The sequence below is a fragment of the Varanus komodoensis genome, unplaced genomic scaffold (genome assembly GCF_004798865.1).
Source record: "Varanus komodoensis strain SLA01 unplaced genomic scaffold, ASM479886v1 scaffold11, whole genome shotgun sequence".
Lineage (NCBI taxonomy): Eukaryota > Metazoa > Chordata > Lepidosauria > Squamata > Varanidae > Varanus > Varanus komodoensis.
Window position 1 is genome coordinate 1,250,575 of NW_025335317.1, and position 16,240 is coordinate 1,266,814.

Below are 16,240 nucleotides of genomic sequence, written 5' to 3' on the forward strand. Positions count from 1 at the left end.
CCGGAAGGGAGGGAGGGTGCTCTCCACAGCCAGGGGGCTTCACAGCTCTGGTGTGCCCGCCCAGCCCAGCTCCTCAGGGTCACCTTGGACGGCAGGCCCCGTGGGGAGGGCTGGCTGGTCCACTCTCCACTCCTCTCATCTTCTTCCTGGGGGGCCCGTTTCTCTTGTGCGGCCTGCTGAGCACAGATATTTGCCCCCCGAGCGGGACTCCGAAGCAGTGGCTGTCCCTGGCTGGGCCGGGCCGAGCCGAGCCGAGCCAGAAAGCTGCCTGCCTGGCACGCCTGCAGAGCCGCTTGGCCCCGGCAGCGCTGCCGGGGGGGGGGGGCTGCTCGCCTGCCCTCCCACCGCCCCCCTCCCAGTGGCCCCGTGAGCCGAGCAAAGCGTGCCGCTGGCTGGAGAGACTCGGTTCTGCGTGCCACATCGTGACAGATGATTGACTCGAAACAATATCTAAGGCGATCAGGATAAAGTACCGACCATTTCAAGGCTCAGCAGAATTCAAATTCTAATTAGACTTCTCACCACATTCCAAATAAAAATTGTTCCCCTGATATCCTTTTTGCCTATCAGGTGTCTCTCCCTGATCGCTGGAACAAAACGCATAAAGAAAGTGATTAAAGCCATAACAAAGGCATAAAATTGAAATTATTGCTGGCATCACATCTGGGAGTAGAAAGTGTCACCGTGCATCCCTCCCGCCCCTCCCCCAGCGCCGGCTGGAGCCCCCTCCCCAGCACACGCCGAGCGAGGCGCTGCTGGCCGCCGACCCAGCCCGGGAATGCCCGGCGGCCCCCCTGCGTCCGCCCGACCGGCTCCCTGGGCCTGAGCCAGGCGGGGTGGCTTGCTCGGCCTTCCTCGCCCCTCCATCCCGCAGGGCCTTGCCCTCTCCCGAAGGCTCGTCCTGGCTTCCTGAGCCCCCAAACAGGCTGTGCCACTCTGTTCCGGGCAGAGGCTGGACCCTGCGGGTGCCTCCCCAGGGCCCCCAAGGGCATCCACAGCCAGGAGGCGGCGGGCGATCCCATGGAAGTGGGGCCCACAAGGCACTGCTGCTGCAGAAGCAGTTCTCTGGAGCATGCCGAAATCGGGGGGGCCGGAGTTGGGGGGCCGGGGGCCAACCTGCAGCGCCACGGCCAGTTGCGGGATGAAGCGCGGCACATCCTCTGAGCAAAGCCGCAGCGTGTGGCTCAGGGCAACTTCACAAGCAGGCACAGGGCAGGATTCAAAAAGGGGGCCCTTGTTCTGCACTTCTGATGGGAACTGCTGGCCACGTGTCCATCAAAGCAAGCCACCCAGTTCCATGGGGCTTGCTCCTGGACTCCAGCCAAGCCACTGTATTTTGCTTTTCAAACTTGAAACAAAATTAAATAACTTTATTTAACATCATCTATAAAATGCTGCCAGATTAAAAGAATGTATCATTATGTGTCGGTCACTGATACTGTCACATACCAACTGATAGCCAATATCAGGTGTGAAATGTCTATGGTAAATAATCAGCAAATATTTGAATAACAAAACAATTTGCTGCAAAATATTATGCACCAAAATATTATGGTTGTTTGGAGAGAAAATTCATTTCTGATCTTCCAAACTTCAGCCAGCCTGGGGCTATCACAACGCTAATTGTAAGCCGCCCCGAGGCTTCGGCAAGGGGCGGCATAGAAATGTTATTATAATAATAATAATAATAATAATAATAATAATAATAATTCCATGTGTCATTTGTATGGGACACATTCATGCAAAAACGCGCAATGCACTGGGTAGCTCAGCTTCACCTACTGCTTCCCCAGATGCAACACTCGTTTCTTCCGGGCACCAGGACTGCTCAGTGTTCGGAATGGGCAGGACTCTTTGGGCGGCATCCACCGCCATGTTCGCTCTGCTGCCAAAGGTGTCGAGCCAGCACAAACAGCCTCCCCCGCTGGCCGGCACAGCGAGCTCCCCGGCAAACCTGACGCGCCAGCAGGCGCCGCTGGCTTGGCACGGAGGGTCGGTTCTGCTGCCGCGGCTCCTCGCACCAGGGGCACCGTTGCTCTGGAGCCGCCACTGGAGCAGCGGGCTCCCCCGGCCCCCTTGCGGGGAGAAATGCAGGTGTGGCTGCTCTCCCACTTTTCTGTCTTTAAAGGCCTGTGCTTGGTATTATCTTATTTATTTATTTTTCGATTTATATCCTGCCTTTTTCCTACAAAGGGCTCAAGGCAGTTTACATCATTCTCCTCCTCCATCTTATCCCCACAGCAACAACCCTGTGAGGTGGGTTGGGCTGAGAGTCTGTGACTGGCCCAAAGTCACCCAGCTGGCTCCATGGCTGAGCGGGGACTCGAACCCGGATCGCCTGAGTCCCAGTCCCACGCTCTGAACCACCACACCACACTGGCTCTCACACGGTCTCATCCCACCCTTGTGCTCAAGGCAGCGGACCCGACTGCGGACAAGGGCAGTGACGAAGCGGGAAGCGTGGGGCTCATCCTGCCAGTCCCCCATTTTGGATTCCGCTGCCCAGCGAGAAGAGCCCCAAATTCCAGGCAGCCACATGGATCTCACATGCAGCCGTCCACGTCTCCTGAAGGCACGGGCCTGGCCTGGCTCAGCTCTCCTGAGCGGCCCATTGAGGCCAAGTCGCCAGCAAGCCCTTCGCACTGCCATGCAATTGTGTGGGGAAGCCCATCCTGCGAGGACGGCGACTAAGCACAAGGGAGAGGGACACCCGAGGGGCGTGGCCAGTGGCATTGTGCCCCTGCCGATGGAACGATCCTCACACAGAGCCATGCCGTCCGCCGCCAGAGAAGGTGCTCAGCTTTGGGAAGGAGTTCCTCTGTAGGAGATGAGCCGACGCAGGGAAGCAAAGCCACACGTCCCGAGCAGCCTCCTAGCGACAATCCCTCAGTGCTCAGACTGCGGGGAAAGAAAGGAGGTCCCCCAGTTAGGCCGGCTGCCCCTTGTGGCAGTCAGGCTGGAACCCGTGACCCAGCAAAGCCAGCCTCGCCGGGGCCAGTGGGGCGCGAGCGGGCTCTGCGGCAGAGGTGGCTGGCTGGCAAGCTCTCCAGGCGAGCTGTGGCCAGGGCCGGAGCTGGAGCCAGTGACAGCCATGCGAGTCCAGCGCGGGAGCCCGCTCCGCCACGTGCCGCACCAGCCCGGAGGCTCCTCGCATGCCGGCCTTCCCCTTGCGGGAGGACGATGGGACGGTCGGTGTCCCCGTGGCCGAGGAGCAGCCACGGCGCCTGGAGGAAACGTGTCTTTTCCTGCACGGGAGTGCCGTTCTACTCTGAGGAACACGCAGCTTGGGTGCCGTGCTTGCGATCCACGCTGGTTCCGGCAGCGCTCAGGCACCGCCTGAGCACCTCCCTCGGCCTCTGGGTCAGTGCCCTGGATCGGGCCGGCGTGCTTTGGCACGGGCCTCGTGAGTCCTTTGAGCCAACTGCGGGGGCACCTCCAGAAGAGTTAGAGAAAGGAAGGAGAAAGAGAGGCAGGGAGGGGGCAGGGAGGGGGCAGGGAGAAAGAGGCTGAGACTAAAGCGATATAAAATTAAAAGGTAAAAAGCAGGAACGCAAATGGGAGCTCTCTTTCAGCTTTCACATTATTAATGACTCTTCAAAAAATCGGCGAGTTTTCCAATCTTCTCCGAGAAGCGCTTGAAGGAGCTCACAGATGAAACTGACCTTCAAAATGTTCTTTGGTCTTTAGTTAAGAAATTCGCTCGCCATTATGGCATCATTAGGGAAACAAGGATAAAATTACTCCATGGTTAATGACCTATAGTATCTCCCCACCAAAATTTGTTTCAGATCTAATAAAACTGTGCTTAACACACTCGGATGAGTTATGAGGACTGTTCTGCAGGGTATTAAAATGTGGAAAATAGATTTTCCGAAGCTGGGGGGACTGGACTTTTCGAATCAGATAGCAGAATGGAATTTTCTGGGCAATAAATTCTTCCATGTCTCAATTTCATCTCGCTCGCTCGCTCTCCCTGTCTCTCTCTCTCTCTCCCTCTCTCTCCCTCTCCCCCTCTCTCTTTCTTATTCACTCTCCCCCTGAAATGCAAAAGCAACATGGAAATCTTTATAGAGCAGAGGCGTATATAAACTTTAGTGGGGTTGTGAGGAAGGATCCCCCGTTATGCTTCTTGTCTGGTGTTTGGGCAGAATTCGCCATAGCTCAGGGCAGCGGCTTTCATCGTTTCCTGCCACTCTTTTCCAGAGCAGCAATGCGCATTTTACTGTAATGGGTTGTGTGTTCGAATTAACGTGTAAGGGATGCGGCGGTGATCTAGGAAGGCGGCTTTTGAGATTTGCTCACAAAGGAGGGACCCTCCGCTCCACGTGCATGGAAGCCAGTGGCAGCCGGCCTGCTCCTGGAATTCTGCACATGCTCCGCTTCCTGACCTGGAATGGAACCGCACCGGGCTTCTTCACTAACTCGCGGGAAGGGTGTGAGCCAAGAAAGGCTAGGCACACAAGCAGGGACTTGCACGCCTAGCATGGCAGAGTCGTGTGCACAGTTGTGTGCGCACACTGGCCTTCCACCTATGGAATGCAAAATGGGGGAACCTTGCTCCATAATTTGGGGTCACCGGAGCCCCCAGAAGGGCCAGGGCTGGCGGATGAACCCAGCCAAATCTATTGTTGCCTGAAGCAGGAGTCCGAGTCTCCGGTGGCGCTTCTAGGTTAGTGAGGGCTAGTTACTGCCGCTGAGAGAGGTGGCTTGCGAGGTAATGGCATTTTGCTCTCTTTAAACTTTAATCTTTCCTATTAATTCCCAGCAACTGGAGAATGTATGAGAGTTAATGTTCCATGAACGTGTTTCTCACTCGACAGTCTCTTCGAGCTAATTACCTTCAGGTGCTAAATGGAGGGAAATTGCAATCCATTTGGATGTGAAAAAATTCGCCTTTCCAATCCCCTGTGAAACATCCTTTTTCCTGAGTGTTGCAGAAAGAATGCACTTGGGTTTTTTTTAATGTTTTCCTTCTTTACTCTGCCCCCACCCCTGCAAACACCACACACACACACACACACACACACACAACCACAGCAATATCCCTTCTTCTCCCAAAGACACTTCAAGACTTCTTCAGGAATCGGTGAACACAGTCTGTGGGAAGAAGGAGGCATGTAAGCACAAGCATTTGGGATCAAACGGTTCCTAAGAAGGAGGGGAAGGACAGAAACATACAACATTGCAAACTATCAATTGCTTTTCAGACCTGGAATTTGGGGATATTTCATGCCCGTGATTACAGCCTTCACTGGTGAATTCTGAATACAAAGAGAGCCTGTGCAACGGTTTCCACGCACACCAGGACTTTCGGCCTGCGTTGCTGCACAGCTTTGTTGCGTGGGTACTAGAGACAGAAGGCGGACCATGTGGGGTACAAATAAAAAGTAAAATAACTGGATTTTCCAATCCTTTCCAAGCCATCCTTTTCACAGATGGGATTGGGGCTCAGTCCAGCGAGAGTGTGCACACTGGGAATCGCACCCCAGCAGGAATCACAATCACCAAAAAGCCCCAAGGGAACGCTACGCATGCGTGGGGGCAGCAGAGAGTCAAATGCTGGGCCCCCAAGTGAGCCCTCGGGTCACCTGCCCCACAACTGTCCCCCGCAGGCTGTGCCACTGCCACTGCCACAATGCCACGGAATCAGCCACGGTCCCCGGCCCTTTGTCTGGCGCAAAGGCAACGCGTGTCGATTCCCACCCTGCTCCCTCTGCCTCCATGGCCTTTACACAGGCAGAGGGAGGCACCGGGAGGTCCTTTCAGCCCACCGTGCCCACTGGGGAGGGGCCTTTGTTTCTTGGCGCTGACATGGCTGACCTTGCTCACCGCGTGGCCCAGAGGCTCCCGCTCGGCCAAGGCCTCCGAGAGCCAAGGAGCGCGCATTCGGGAGGACCAGACCCTCCAGAGGGAGCGGCCGGCCAAGGCGGAGAGCCCCGGGGGCTCTTGCCTGCAGGCCCCTCCGCAGCACAGCCCGCAGCAGGCCCTCAGCCGCGCTTGTCCTGGATGCTGCCCGACCAGAGGGGTGGATCCATGAAACCCGCAGGTGCCCGGCAAAGCCGGTGGTCCCCAGCGTAACCCAACTGGGTTAAAATCCCACCTTCTTGCTGGGCGGAGGTTTTATTGGCCCGGCTTCAAACAAGCAGATGCAAGCAAAGGGGAGAATGGCATGTTAATGCATACAGGGGATCTTGCGCACCATGGTTGGCACGGAGCTGCAAGATCTTGGCCCACATCTCATTAAGGAAAAGCAGCACTGAAAAAAAAGAGGCCCTGCCAAGCCCGAGCCCGAGCCCGAGCCTGGGGCTCCCATAGGAACCTTCCAGAACCCCGCTGAGCCAAGGTACCTACCTCCCCGAGCCAGCTGCGCCTAACACACCTGTGTGTTGGAAGCACGGCCACCCCACCCCGCCCCGTCCATCCATCCTTTCTGAGGACTGTGCCCCAGGGCTTCCCCAGAAGCTGCCTGCAATGCAAGCCTGGTGCGCTGGTTGCAACCGGAGGAACGGGAGCCAAGGCGATGGGGCTCCGGGCTGGCCCACCCAGCACCAAAGGGGCCCTGCAGGGAAGAGCCTCGCAGGGGCCCCTCACTGAGTGCCAGAGGCGGGGCGGGGGGGGGGGCAGGCCAGTGCGCGGATTGGGGCCAGGCTGCCCGGAAGAGCCCGCCAGGGTCTACAGATTCTGGGAGAGGCTCTCTTTTTGGGTGTCCCACCGCCAGAGGCCCACAACAAAGGAACTCCTTGGGGCCAGCTCTGGGACGGCAGAATCCCCCGGTTAAGGCGGCTGGAGGCGCCCCCTCTCCACTTGCTGCCAGCAGGGTGTTGGGTGTAAGCAGGTTTCTGGCTGTGAATGGTTCTTGCTGCTGCCGCTGTTAATCAGTGACTACAAACTGCCTCTAGCACTGTTGCTTTGGTGGAAAGATGGGGTACACATCCACTCTATCAATCAACCGATCAATTGCCGTGCCTCTGATCAGCCCATATGGGAGCATGTCTGACCCACCCTCTCGTGTGCTAAAGCCCCCCACCCCCACCCCCGGATCTGGGGCCTTGAGGAAATGCCAGGATGGCAGCGCTGCCAGAGCTGGCTCGGACCTACACGCTCGGTCCCCATCGGGACCCAATTGCTGGAGATGCACAGAAACTTCTGGCATGCATGGCTCTGGTGCACGTCCCTCCCTGAGACCGAGCTAGCTAGCTAGCTTGCTAGCTTGCTTGCTTGCTTTCTACAGCACCTCTGTGGACCTCTGTGTCACCACCCACCCAGACCAATTCCTCAGCAGAAAGCCACCCTTAACCGAGGCCTCGAGCCCTCCTGGGTGTTTGTTTACTTATCTTCCCACAAGCTAAGAAACAGTAGCTCTGGGCAGGGTACAGCTAGAGCGACGCCCTCCTGTGAAAGCTCTCCCATGAGATGCTGAGGCTTCGGCCCCAAGAGCACACCTGGTCTCCGGAGGGGCCCACCTGGAACCGGATGCTGAAGGTGAGCTGCTGGCAGGGCCCCTGGGAGCTCCACGCCATCACAAGGTCAGCACTCGCTTGCTCAAGAGGCAGCTTTTCTTTCGCTAGCGTTAATCAGTTCATTCACTGCCTTTCGGTTCTGCCCAGTAACCAATATTCTCCGGGTGGTTTATGCAACAGGACATAAAACCACGAGACGCAATAGCACAATGCAATAAAATGGGACATCGAGAACATCGAGAGGGCAATCTATGCATGCGGGTTCCGAGAACCGCGTGGCTGCTGGGGAATGCTGGGAGCTGCAAGCCTTTCCTGCTCTGCACGTGCTCAGGGTCGTTCCCGAAAAAGCTCCACGCAGAACAGCCCTGGTGTCCCGGCCACGGATGGTGTGGCCTTCACGGGACTGGCCCACACGGGCCGCAGAGTCTGTCCTCGGCTTCTGCTTTGCCCCAAGCTGTGGGCTGAGTGGCGTGATCCCTGCAGGACTGGCGGCCCACGCCTCTTCCCGGTGAGGGATCTTCCGGGGGACGGAGCTGGCGACTCAGCCGAGGCCCCGGCCAGGCGGGGAGTGATGAGGCGCAGGCGGCCACGGGCGTGAGTGCTCCTGGGTGCCCTCCCGGGGGCTGCAGGCGACAGGCCGCTGCAGTCGGGGAAGCAGCCCCGACTGGGCTAGAGCAGAGGTGGCGAAGGCTCCGGCACACAGGCCCCCACTTGCTGCCCGGCGGCACAGCGACCGAGGCGCCACCCTCGGAGCCGCCTTGTGCCTTCGGGGAGCTGTTCAGCAGAGTCCTTCCAGGGGCCCCGCTGGGGGTGGCTAACTCTCTCCCCGGCGATGGGAGACCAAGAGACCCTCTGCCACCTCCTGCGCTGCACCTCTGCGGAGCGCAGAATTGCCTGTCCCCACAGCAAGCTTAGTGCCCTTGTTCATGCAGCTGCAGTGGCCGCTGCTGCCTGCCCGATTCCGTGGAACTGGCCACCGCTGCCGGGGCCCGTCGGGGCGGCAGGTGCGTGCCCAGTGCAGCACACGGCTGCTCCCCTGATCCTGCCGCCCTGGCCAAGCGGCGCTGGCCGAGGCAGGGCAGGCACGGCGTTCTGCGGGCAACCATGCTGGTGGGAGCGGCCCCAGGCAGGCCGACAGCTTGGCACTCTGCCCCCCCGCGGCAACTGAATCCGGAAGGGCCGGGCCCATGCAAGCAGCTGCTGGCAGCTGGCTTCCTGCAACGCACTGTTCGAAGGGCAGCCCTGAGGGCTCCCGGGAAGCCGGCAGCGTGTGGCAGCTCAGCTTGGTCGGGAGCCGCCTCTGCGCAGCCCAGAGCTCCCTGGCGTGGGCTGGCTGTTTGCCACCAGGCCAGGTTTGAGGGCCCCACGGCAGCGTGCAAAGCCCTGGAGAACTTGGGGCCTGGACGCTGGGGCAGCACCCTCTCCCTTGAGATCCTTGGAGGAATTCTTCCACTGCTTCTGCACCAGCCTGTGGCGCAGCTGGAGTCCAGCAGCAGCAGGATCTTCTGTGGGATGGCTCCATTTCTATGGGATTCCCTGCCTCCGGAGGGCGCTGTGCTGCTTTCAGCACCCTGCTCCAGGAAGCCTTTCTTTTTTTTAATAAGTTTTATTCAAAATAACCCTAAAACAAGAGAACCCTAAAACAAGAGAAAACTAAAAACAACCTCAATCATCAGAAACATTGGACCTGCTGGGTCAGCCTCCACATTTTTTCCATTTACGATAACTTAGAAACAGATTTAAATCTACACGAAGTCCCGTTTCTCTAGCCAATGATAAAGAGTCCCAAGTAGACAGAAATCAGTATCTTCTTTCTCCTTCAATGACAAAGTCAATCTATCCATTTCCGCACAGTCCAAGATCTTTTTTAGGATCAGTTTGTCGGTGGGTGGTTCCTCACTTTTCCAGTGTTGGGCAAATGCAATCCTCTCCGCAGTGGTTACACGTAGAGTCAAATACATTGCTTGTTTTCCAACATCATTAGGTACAATGCCTAATAAGAAAACTTCAGGTTTAAATGTTAGAGGTTTTTGTAACATTTCCTCAAGCCATTTGTATATCTTAATCCAATAGTTTTTTTGCCTAATCACAAGTCCACCACATATGATAGAAAGTACCCAATTTATGTTTACATTTCCAGCATCCATTTGACATATTTGGAAACATCTTAGCTAACCTATTTGGTGACAAATACCATCTATAAAACATTTTATACAGGTTTTCTTTGTATGAGGTTGCTAATGTTACTTTAATATTTCTTTCCCACAGCTTTTGCCATTTCTCTAGCTCAATATTATACCCAAAGTTTTGTGCCCACGTTATCATAGTTTCCTTAACCTGTTCGTCTGTTCCAGGAAGCCTTTCGCACTGGCCAGCCACAGCTTCATGCCAGCCTGCTTTAACATATTGTTTTTCTCCTTCGCCTGCTTTAGCTTGGCACAGCTTGCTGCTCCAGAGTCTGCCTAGCTGGGGTGCAAAGAAGAGCCTGATTCAGGAGCAACAGGAGCCCCGGCAGGGGCGGGTGGCATGCGGAGAGGAGCATGGGGCATCTCCTGCCCCCGGGACCTTCAAAACCTGGTGCGGGCACAGCCAGCTGGTTTCCAGATTCCACGTTTTGCCGTTTCAGTTCTGTGCTCCCTTCCGAGCCCGTTGGCACAAGAATCCGGCTTGGGCAAGCATGCCGCTGGACTTTCCCTGGGCAGTGCTCGGTGGAAGGACCGGGTTTCACCTGGTCAGGCCCTGGAACTCCTGGCATCTCCACATTTCCCTCCACAGAGGCCCCCTGCAGGACTGCAACCTGCCTTCCTGCTTCGACGAGGAAATGCCCACCCAGAGCCGTCCACTAGTGGGCTGGAACGGAGGCAGCATGCACTTGTGGTTTGATCGCACGTCTGCAGGAAAACAGACGCATCGGGGTAGTTTGTTCTTGTCCTGGAAATTAATTCGTTCTTCCTTTTCTTTCCTTTCCTTTTTCTGGTAGAATTTCTGAAAGGCAAGGCAAGAACGGCGAGGGGAGTCGGCCTGCCCGAGTTAATGTGCGCTTGTCTGCCAGGGCAGCTCAGGTTCTCGCTCTTCCGTGGGCTCCGGCTGCCCTGGGCCCCGCTCCCAGGGACAAGCAGCCTCTGCTCCCAAGATTGGGTGGCAGCCAAGAACGGGAGGCCCCCCAGCGCTGGGATGCTTTCTGGGGTCACCGTGGGGTTAACAGGTGCGGGTCCAGACAAAAGGCCATTTTATAAGCCTTTGAAGGAAATGAATTATTTAAGTGCAACGCTTCCCCTCGGCGAATGCGAGCGGGTGGCACTGCTGCCCGGAACGGCAGAGCAACTGCTCAAAACCGGTCCCCTTCCCGGCGTGTCTCTCCCCTGCGACCCGGGGGGGGGCGGGGGGGGAGAGATCCTCTGATCTTTTCTCCAGTCAGGCCACATCATGTTTCTAATACCAAATTTGGCCGGTCTGGTGTTTATCATCAGGAAGCAAAACTGGGCCCCCCCAGGTAAGGTTGGGGTTTCTGCCTGTTTGCAGTACCCGCAGTACCCTCTACATGAAGACATGTTTTAGTTTGTAAATTGAGAAAGAGGAGCAAAGCACCAAGAGAATTAAAAAAGGGCCCGTGTTCTTTAGCTTCCCAGACTCATGGGACATGGAACACAATCCCGCTTCGGGGGCTGGGTGGGCAGCACGGGGAGAAAGATGGGGAGGGGCCAGTGGGCTCCTTTGCAATGTCCCAAAGGGGATCAGCTCCCTCTGTGATTAAAAATTCTCTTCCTTGCACTCTATGAGGATGTTTTAAGAGCTGGGAGAGCAAAAAAGAGATTCCCCCCTCCCTATCTGGGAAATTCTCCCTGCACTCCAGCATATCACCCCACTTTTTCTACAGCTCCCCACCAGCCAGGAGCTTTCCAGGAAGCAAGAAGAGATTCCAGCAGAAAGCGGAAGCTGGTGGACGCATCATGTCTGCGGAAGCGCCTCGCTTAGATCCTGCATCCACTGTACACGATGTTTTGATAGCACATTTTAAACAACATTTCTCTAGAGTGAGGAGGGACTGCATGTCGGATTGTGCCTAACATCAGGGAGTCAGTGTGGTGGGTGCATTTATTTATTTAATAAATTTAAAACAATTTTAAAACTGCATGTTGTCCTTCTCTGCTTTTCTGCTGTTGTGCTTTGTACTGAGGAAATGCAGCCCTGTAGCTTGCATTTAACTCCAACACACACTTGTGTGTGTACACGCACACACATGGACATGCGCGTGCACGCATCTAGTGCAACACATGGGACCGCTGTTTGTGGAATCGCATGAGGAGGGGGGAGATGGCCACGATCGTGCTGGGGATGGGGGGGCGGGGAGATGTCGAGAACACGCCCGCCTTTCCTGCAGGAGCACAACCACGTTTGCGGCAATCTCCCCCCCAGCACGATCGTGCCCGTCTCTCCCTCCCAGCGCACCCCCATTCACACCTGTCTCTCCCCCCCCAAGCGCATCCCCGTTCACGCCCATCTCCCCCCAAACACGCCTGAGATCGCGTCCGTCTCTCCCCGCCCCCCCGGCACCAGGATGATGGGTACGTGCAGGGATGAGGGGTGCAATCACAGTCGTGCTGGGGGGGGGTCAGGGAGATGGCCGTGCTCGTGCTGGGGGAGGGGGGAGATGGCCGCGATCTTTGTTGTTCTTTGTCACTTTGCTTCACATTTTTCTGATTTTAAAAAATAGTTGCAGAACGGATTAACCTCATTTACATTGCACCTTATGGGGAAATTTAACTTGGCTCACGACCAGTCTGGGTCACAACCAGAGTCCTGGAATGGACGAAGTTCGTGAGCCGAGGTCCCACTGCACTCAGAGGTGAGTCAGAGTGCCGCTGAAGGTGCTTACTCCTGTGCAAGTCACCATGGAGCGTGCCCAGCGACCCAGCCGAGGGGAAGGGGCATGCCCGGGAAGGCAGCGTGCGGGAAGCGCCTGCAAGCTTTGGTGCTCCTCTGTGGAAGGAAACGGGAAAAGCTTTGAATGGCGGGGAAGAGGGGAGGCGGAGGGAAATGCAGACGGGAAACTCGGCCCTGCACAGGACTTCCCGCCTGCTGCCTCCCCCAGGCTTCTGTCCACAGGTGGGATTCAGGCCGGCTCCTTGGAAGCCCCCCACACCGCCTCCGCCACGCTGCATGTCCGAGGCACCAGCGCTAGGTGACACTGTGGTAGAGAGAACTGCCACGCGGACCAGGCGTCATTCTCAGTGGCTGAAATGCGAGCCTTTCCTGGCGGCTGCAGAGCAGAGCGGAGGCGGCCCCGGAGGAAGGGGAGGGAGGCAGAGCCCCTGCGAGCTGCTGCGGCCGGGCACCAGGAGCCCGCCCAGCAAGCGCCTCTTGCAGGAGGACTCCGAGCGCAGGGGGAGTGCCGCTACCTCCAGAGCACCCAAGAACCACCAGAGGGAAAAGCCGCAGTAGGAAAACATCTGCAGCTCCCCGAGCAGCGAGATAAAAGAAGGTGCAGGGCAGCAGAGCAGGCGGCAGCCTCCTTGCGGCCCCCACCCACCCCACTCCGCCTGCAGCAAGGCGGGCCTCAAGTAGTGCCCCTGTGGATCAGGCAGAGGTGGGACGCTCTGCCCACGTGCCAGCGCCCCGGAGCCACGGCCTCGTGCGACGGCACTCTCGGTGGTGCATTCTGCTTTCCAGGCTGAGGTGTGGGGCTGAAGGGCGCCACGGTATCCGACATCGTCGCCCAGCAGGGCCTCCGTCTTGGACTCCCCGGTGGCTGAGCAACCGGGAGGAACACTTCCGCCCCAGCCGCCCCACGCAGGCGTGCAGAACCCCTCTGATGGAGGCGGAAAAGGGCGGCGAGGACTGTCCTGCCGGGGTTGCTCCAGGAGGCCCCCGCTGGGCTGGATCCAGCCTGCTGGCCGGAGCGACTCGAGCTGGCTGAGCAGCGGTCTCCCAACGTGACTTCCTGGCATCCGCGATCCGTGCGGCAAAAGCATTTCGAATGCATGGCGGGTCCATTCTCAGTCCAGCCAGTCCAGCCAAGGGGGTGCCTGACCCAAAGCCGCTGGGGCTTCCGAGGGACTCAGCCGAGCCACGCCCGCCCCCCCCCCCCCACCCCCCCCCCCCCCCCGTCCGGGCAGCTTTTGTGCCACACCTATGCCTGAAACCAGGGAGAGGCGTGGGTTTGATGCAGCCGGGAGAGCCGTTGGGAGCGACTGTGCCAGCGGCCCGGGCCATTGCCATAGTCTGCGCCTGGTGCTGGAAGCCCACCCCTTTCTAGCTCCAGCTGTTATGACCAGCTTTGAAATACTGGGCAGCGGTGGCAGGTTCCCTATGATCACCTTTAAAACCGCCAAGCACAAATTAAGCCTTGGCTTGCACTCTTTTATGTTGCATTGTATTTAGATTATATATGATGAGTCCATACATACATACATACATACATACGAACATGCACATCACAAGGCATGATTTTTTAAAAAAAACCTAAAGTGTTTAAAGCATTGTAGTTTAGATTTTTAACTGCTTTGTGGCATTTTAGTTTTTAACTATTTGTAATCCATTGAGTGAATATTAGTTATGGGCAGATTAGGAATGCAATAAATAATAATGAAATGATTGCATATTAAAAAGCAAATTAACCAACAAACCAATAACAATACAGAGACATACATTTACACTGAATGGCTTTTAATTTGATATAGATACAGATAATAGATATCTTATGTGCATGCATGCTAAAGTAAGAAAAGGATTGTAAGGTAACAATTTGGTTATTCTGGCTATTTATAGTAAGCAAAGGGTAGTCAACTCATACAGCAGGCTGGCCAATTGTACCTTTTCCCCCATGCACAGAATGCATTCCCCGGATTGGCTACTTGGCCCTGATGCAATGCAAGCCCTGAAGCAGCGTGCGATTCTTCCCAGCCCGCCTGGCACCGTCGGCTGCGGGGACGGAGTCCTATGTGGCATGAAGATGCAGCGGGATGTTTCTGGATCTTCGAGGGAAGCCAGCCCTGCCCGGGCACCTTGCAGCCCAGCTTTGCCCGGGGATTAACGGAAACGCGCCACCTGGCCCTGGGAGGCCTAGCCCACCCCCAGGCCGTGCTCAGCAGGGCTTCAGCGAGCGTCTGGCCAAGAGCCTCCCAGTTAGTCTTAGCCTTGCTTGTTTGTTATTTAAATACCGGCATCAGATTTAAGAACTGCAACGTGAGGCAGGTTCAAGCATCAGCTGATTCTACTCATTAATTCCTCACATAAATCATATTCCTGCTTTTTAAAGTGGCAAGGGTGATAAAGCACACCGTAAAAGGGAACTAAGGGAGAGAGACAGAAGGAGATCAAAATGTTTGAAGAGACGATTTGCTGTCAATAAAATGGAGTTAATTTACATACTGGCAATGTGGGCGCTCCCACTCCTTCGGCAGGCAGTGCCCCAGCTGGGCGCGAGCTCCGGGCGAGAGCGGCTGTGGGGGCCACGGGTGGGGGCCCACCTGCAGCAGGACGCGGAGGCCCCTGTCAGCTCCTCCCTTGCAGCCACCACAGAAGCTGTTGCTGCGCCAGATCTGGGAGCGGGAGCAGAAGGAACGATTTGGACAGAGGGCGCGTGGGCCGACCACGCACACCTTTCTGCCCCGTTTCCTCGGCACAGCTCTCGCACTCGGTGCTGTGCCACACGTGCCGCCTAGCCCCTGCACAGAATTGGGGGAGGGGGCGGGGGGCCACGCCAGGAACGACGGCCACGTGTGAGGCGCACGGCAGGCATGGCCGATTGATCACGGCCTTGACGGGCCGTCACGGTGCCCTTGGATGGGCACCACGGCGGCCTCCTCCCAGCCCCACCCAACAGGCCTGAGCGTGCGGATTCAGTGCCCTTCCACACGCAAGGCCTCCACGTGGAGCCTGATGTGGCCGCTTTGTGAGTGGGGGCCAGTGGGGTTTCTTCAAGGCCTGGAAAAATGGCTCACTTCTCAAATGCAGAGGAGGAAATTGCAGCAGAGCACGGAAAGGGAGAACGCTTAATAAGCCATCGGGTAAAACCAGCAACAAGCGAGGGGGCACCCTCCTTGTGGGTGCTTCCCCCCAGCCTTCGTGTTGCCTTGAGAGCCTCTCTGTCCTCCCCCATCTGAGGCAGTGGCACAGCCCACGGGGGCGCTGTGGTACCCCGTGACCTGCGTGTGCTGGCTGACTCGCCAACGGTGATCATCACTCGGCATATGCCTGGGAGTGCTTTTTCTTTCCTTCCCTCTTGTGGGCTTTGCACACACGGGATTCCAGCTGTGACGCTGGTTAAGCTGGCCAGTGGCTGAGGATTGCCTGGTTGGGTGGCAGAATGTATTACTATCATTTATCTCAAAATAAAGGAAATTCAAGAGTGAAACAGAATATACTCTGTAGGAAGTAGAAGAAGAGAGGGTTGGGAGGATGAGATCTTCAACCATATTAGCATTTGTTGTCGTCATTAGTCACGAAGTCGTCGTGTCCGACCCATGGACAACATTTCTCCAGGCCATATTAGCATACATCTAAATTAATATTGATATCAAACTGTCTGGTGAAGATTTTTTCACATTACTTGAACAATTGTTTAGTAATCTTCTATTGCCTTCATTGATTTGGTTTAAAAAACAGAAGAGGAGCAAGAACTATTATACAAGTAGCAATTTTTGTGCAAAACTGACATTCAGAATTGGGAACAAACACGATATGAAATTATATACCTTGACGTTACAGCATAACATTCCAAACATCTGACTGCAGCCCATGAAAGCTTAAGCCATCATAAATGTGCATTTTTTTGCAGT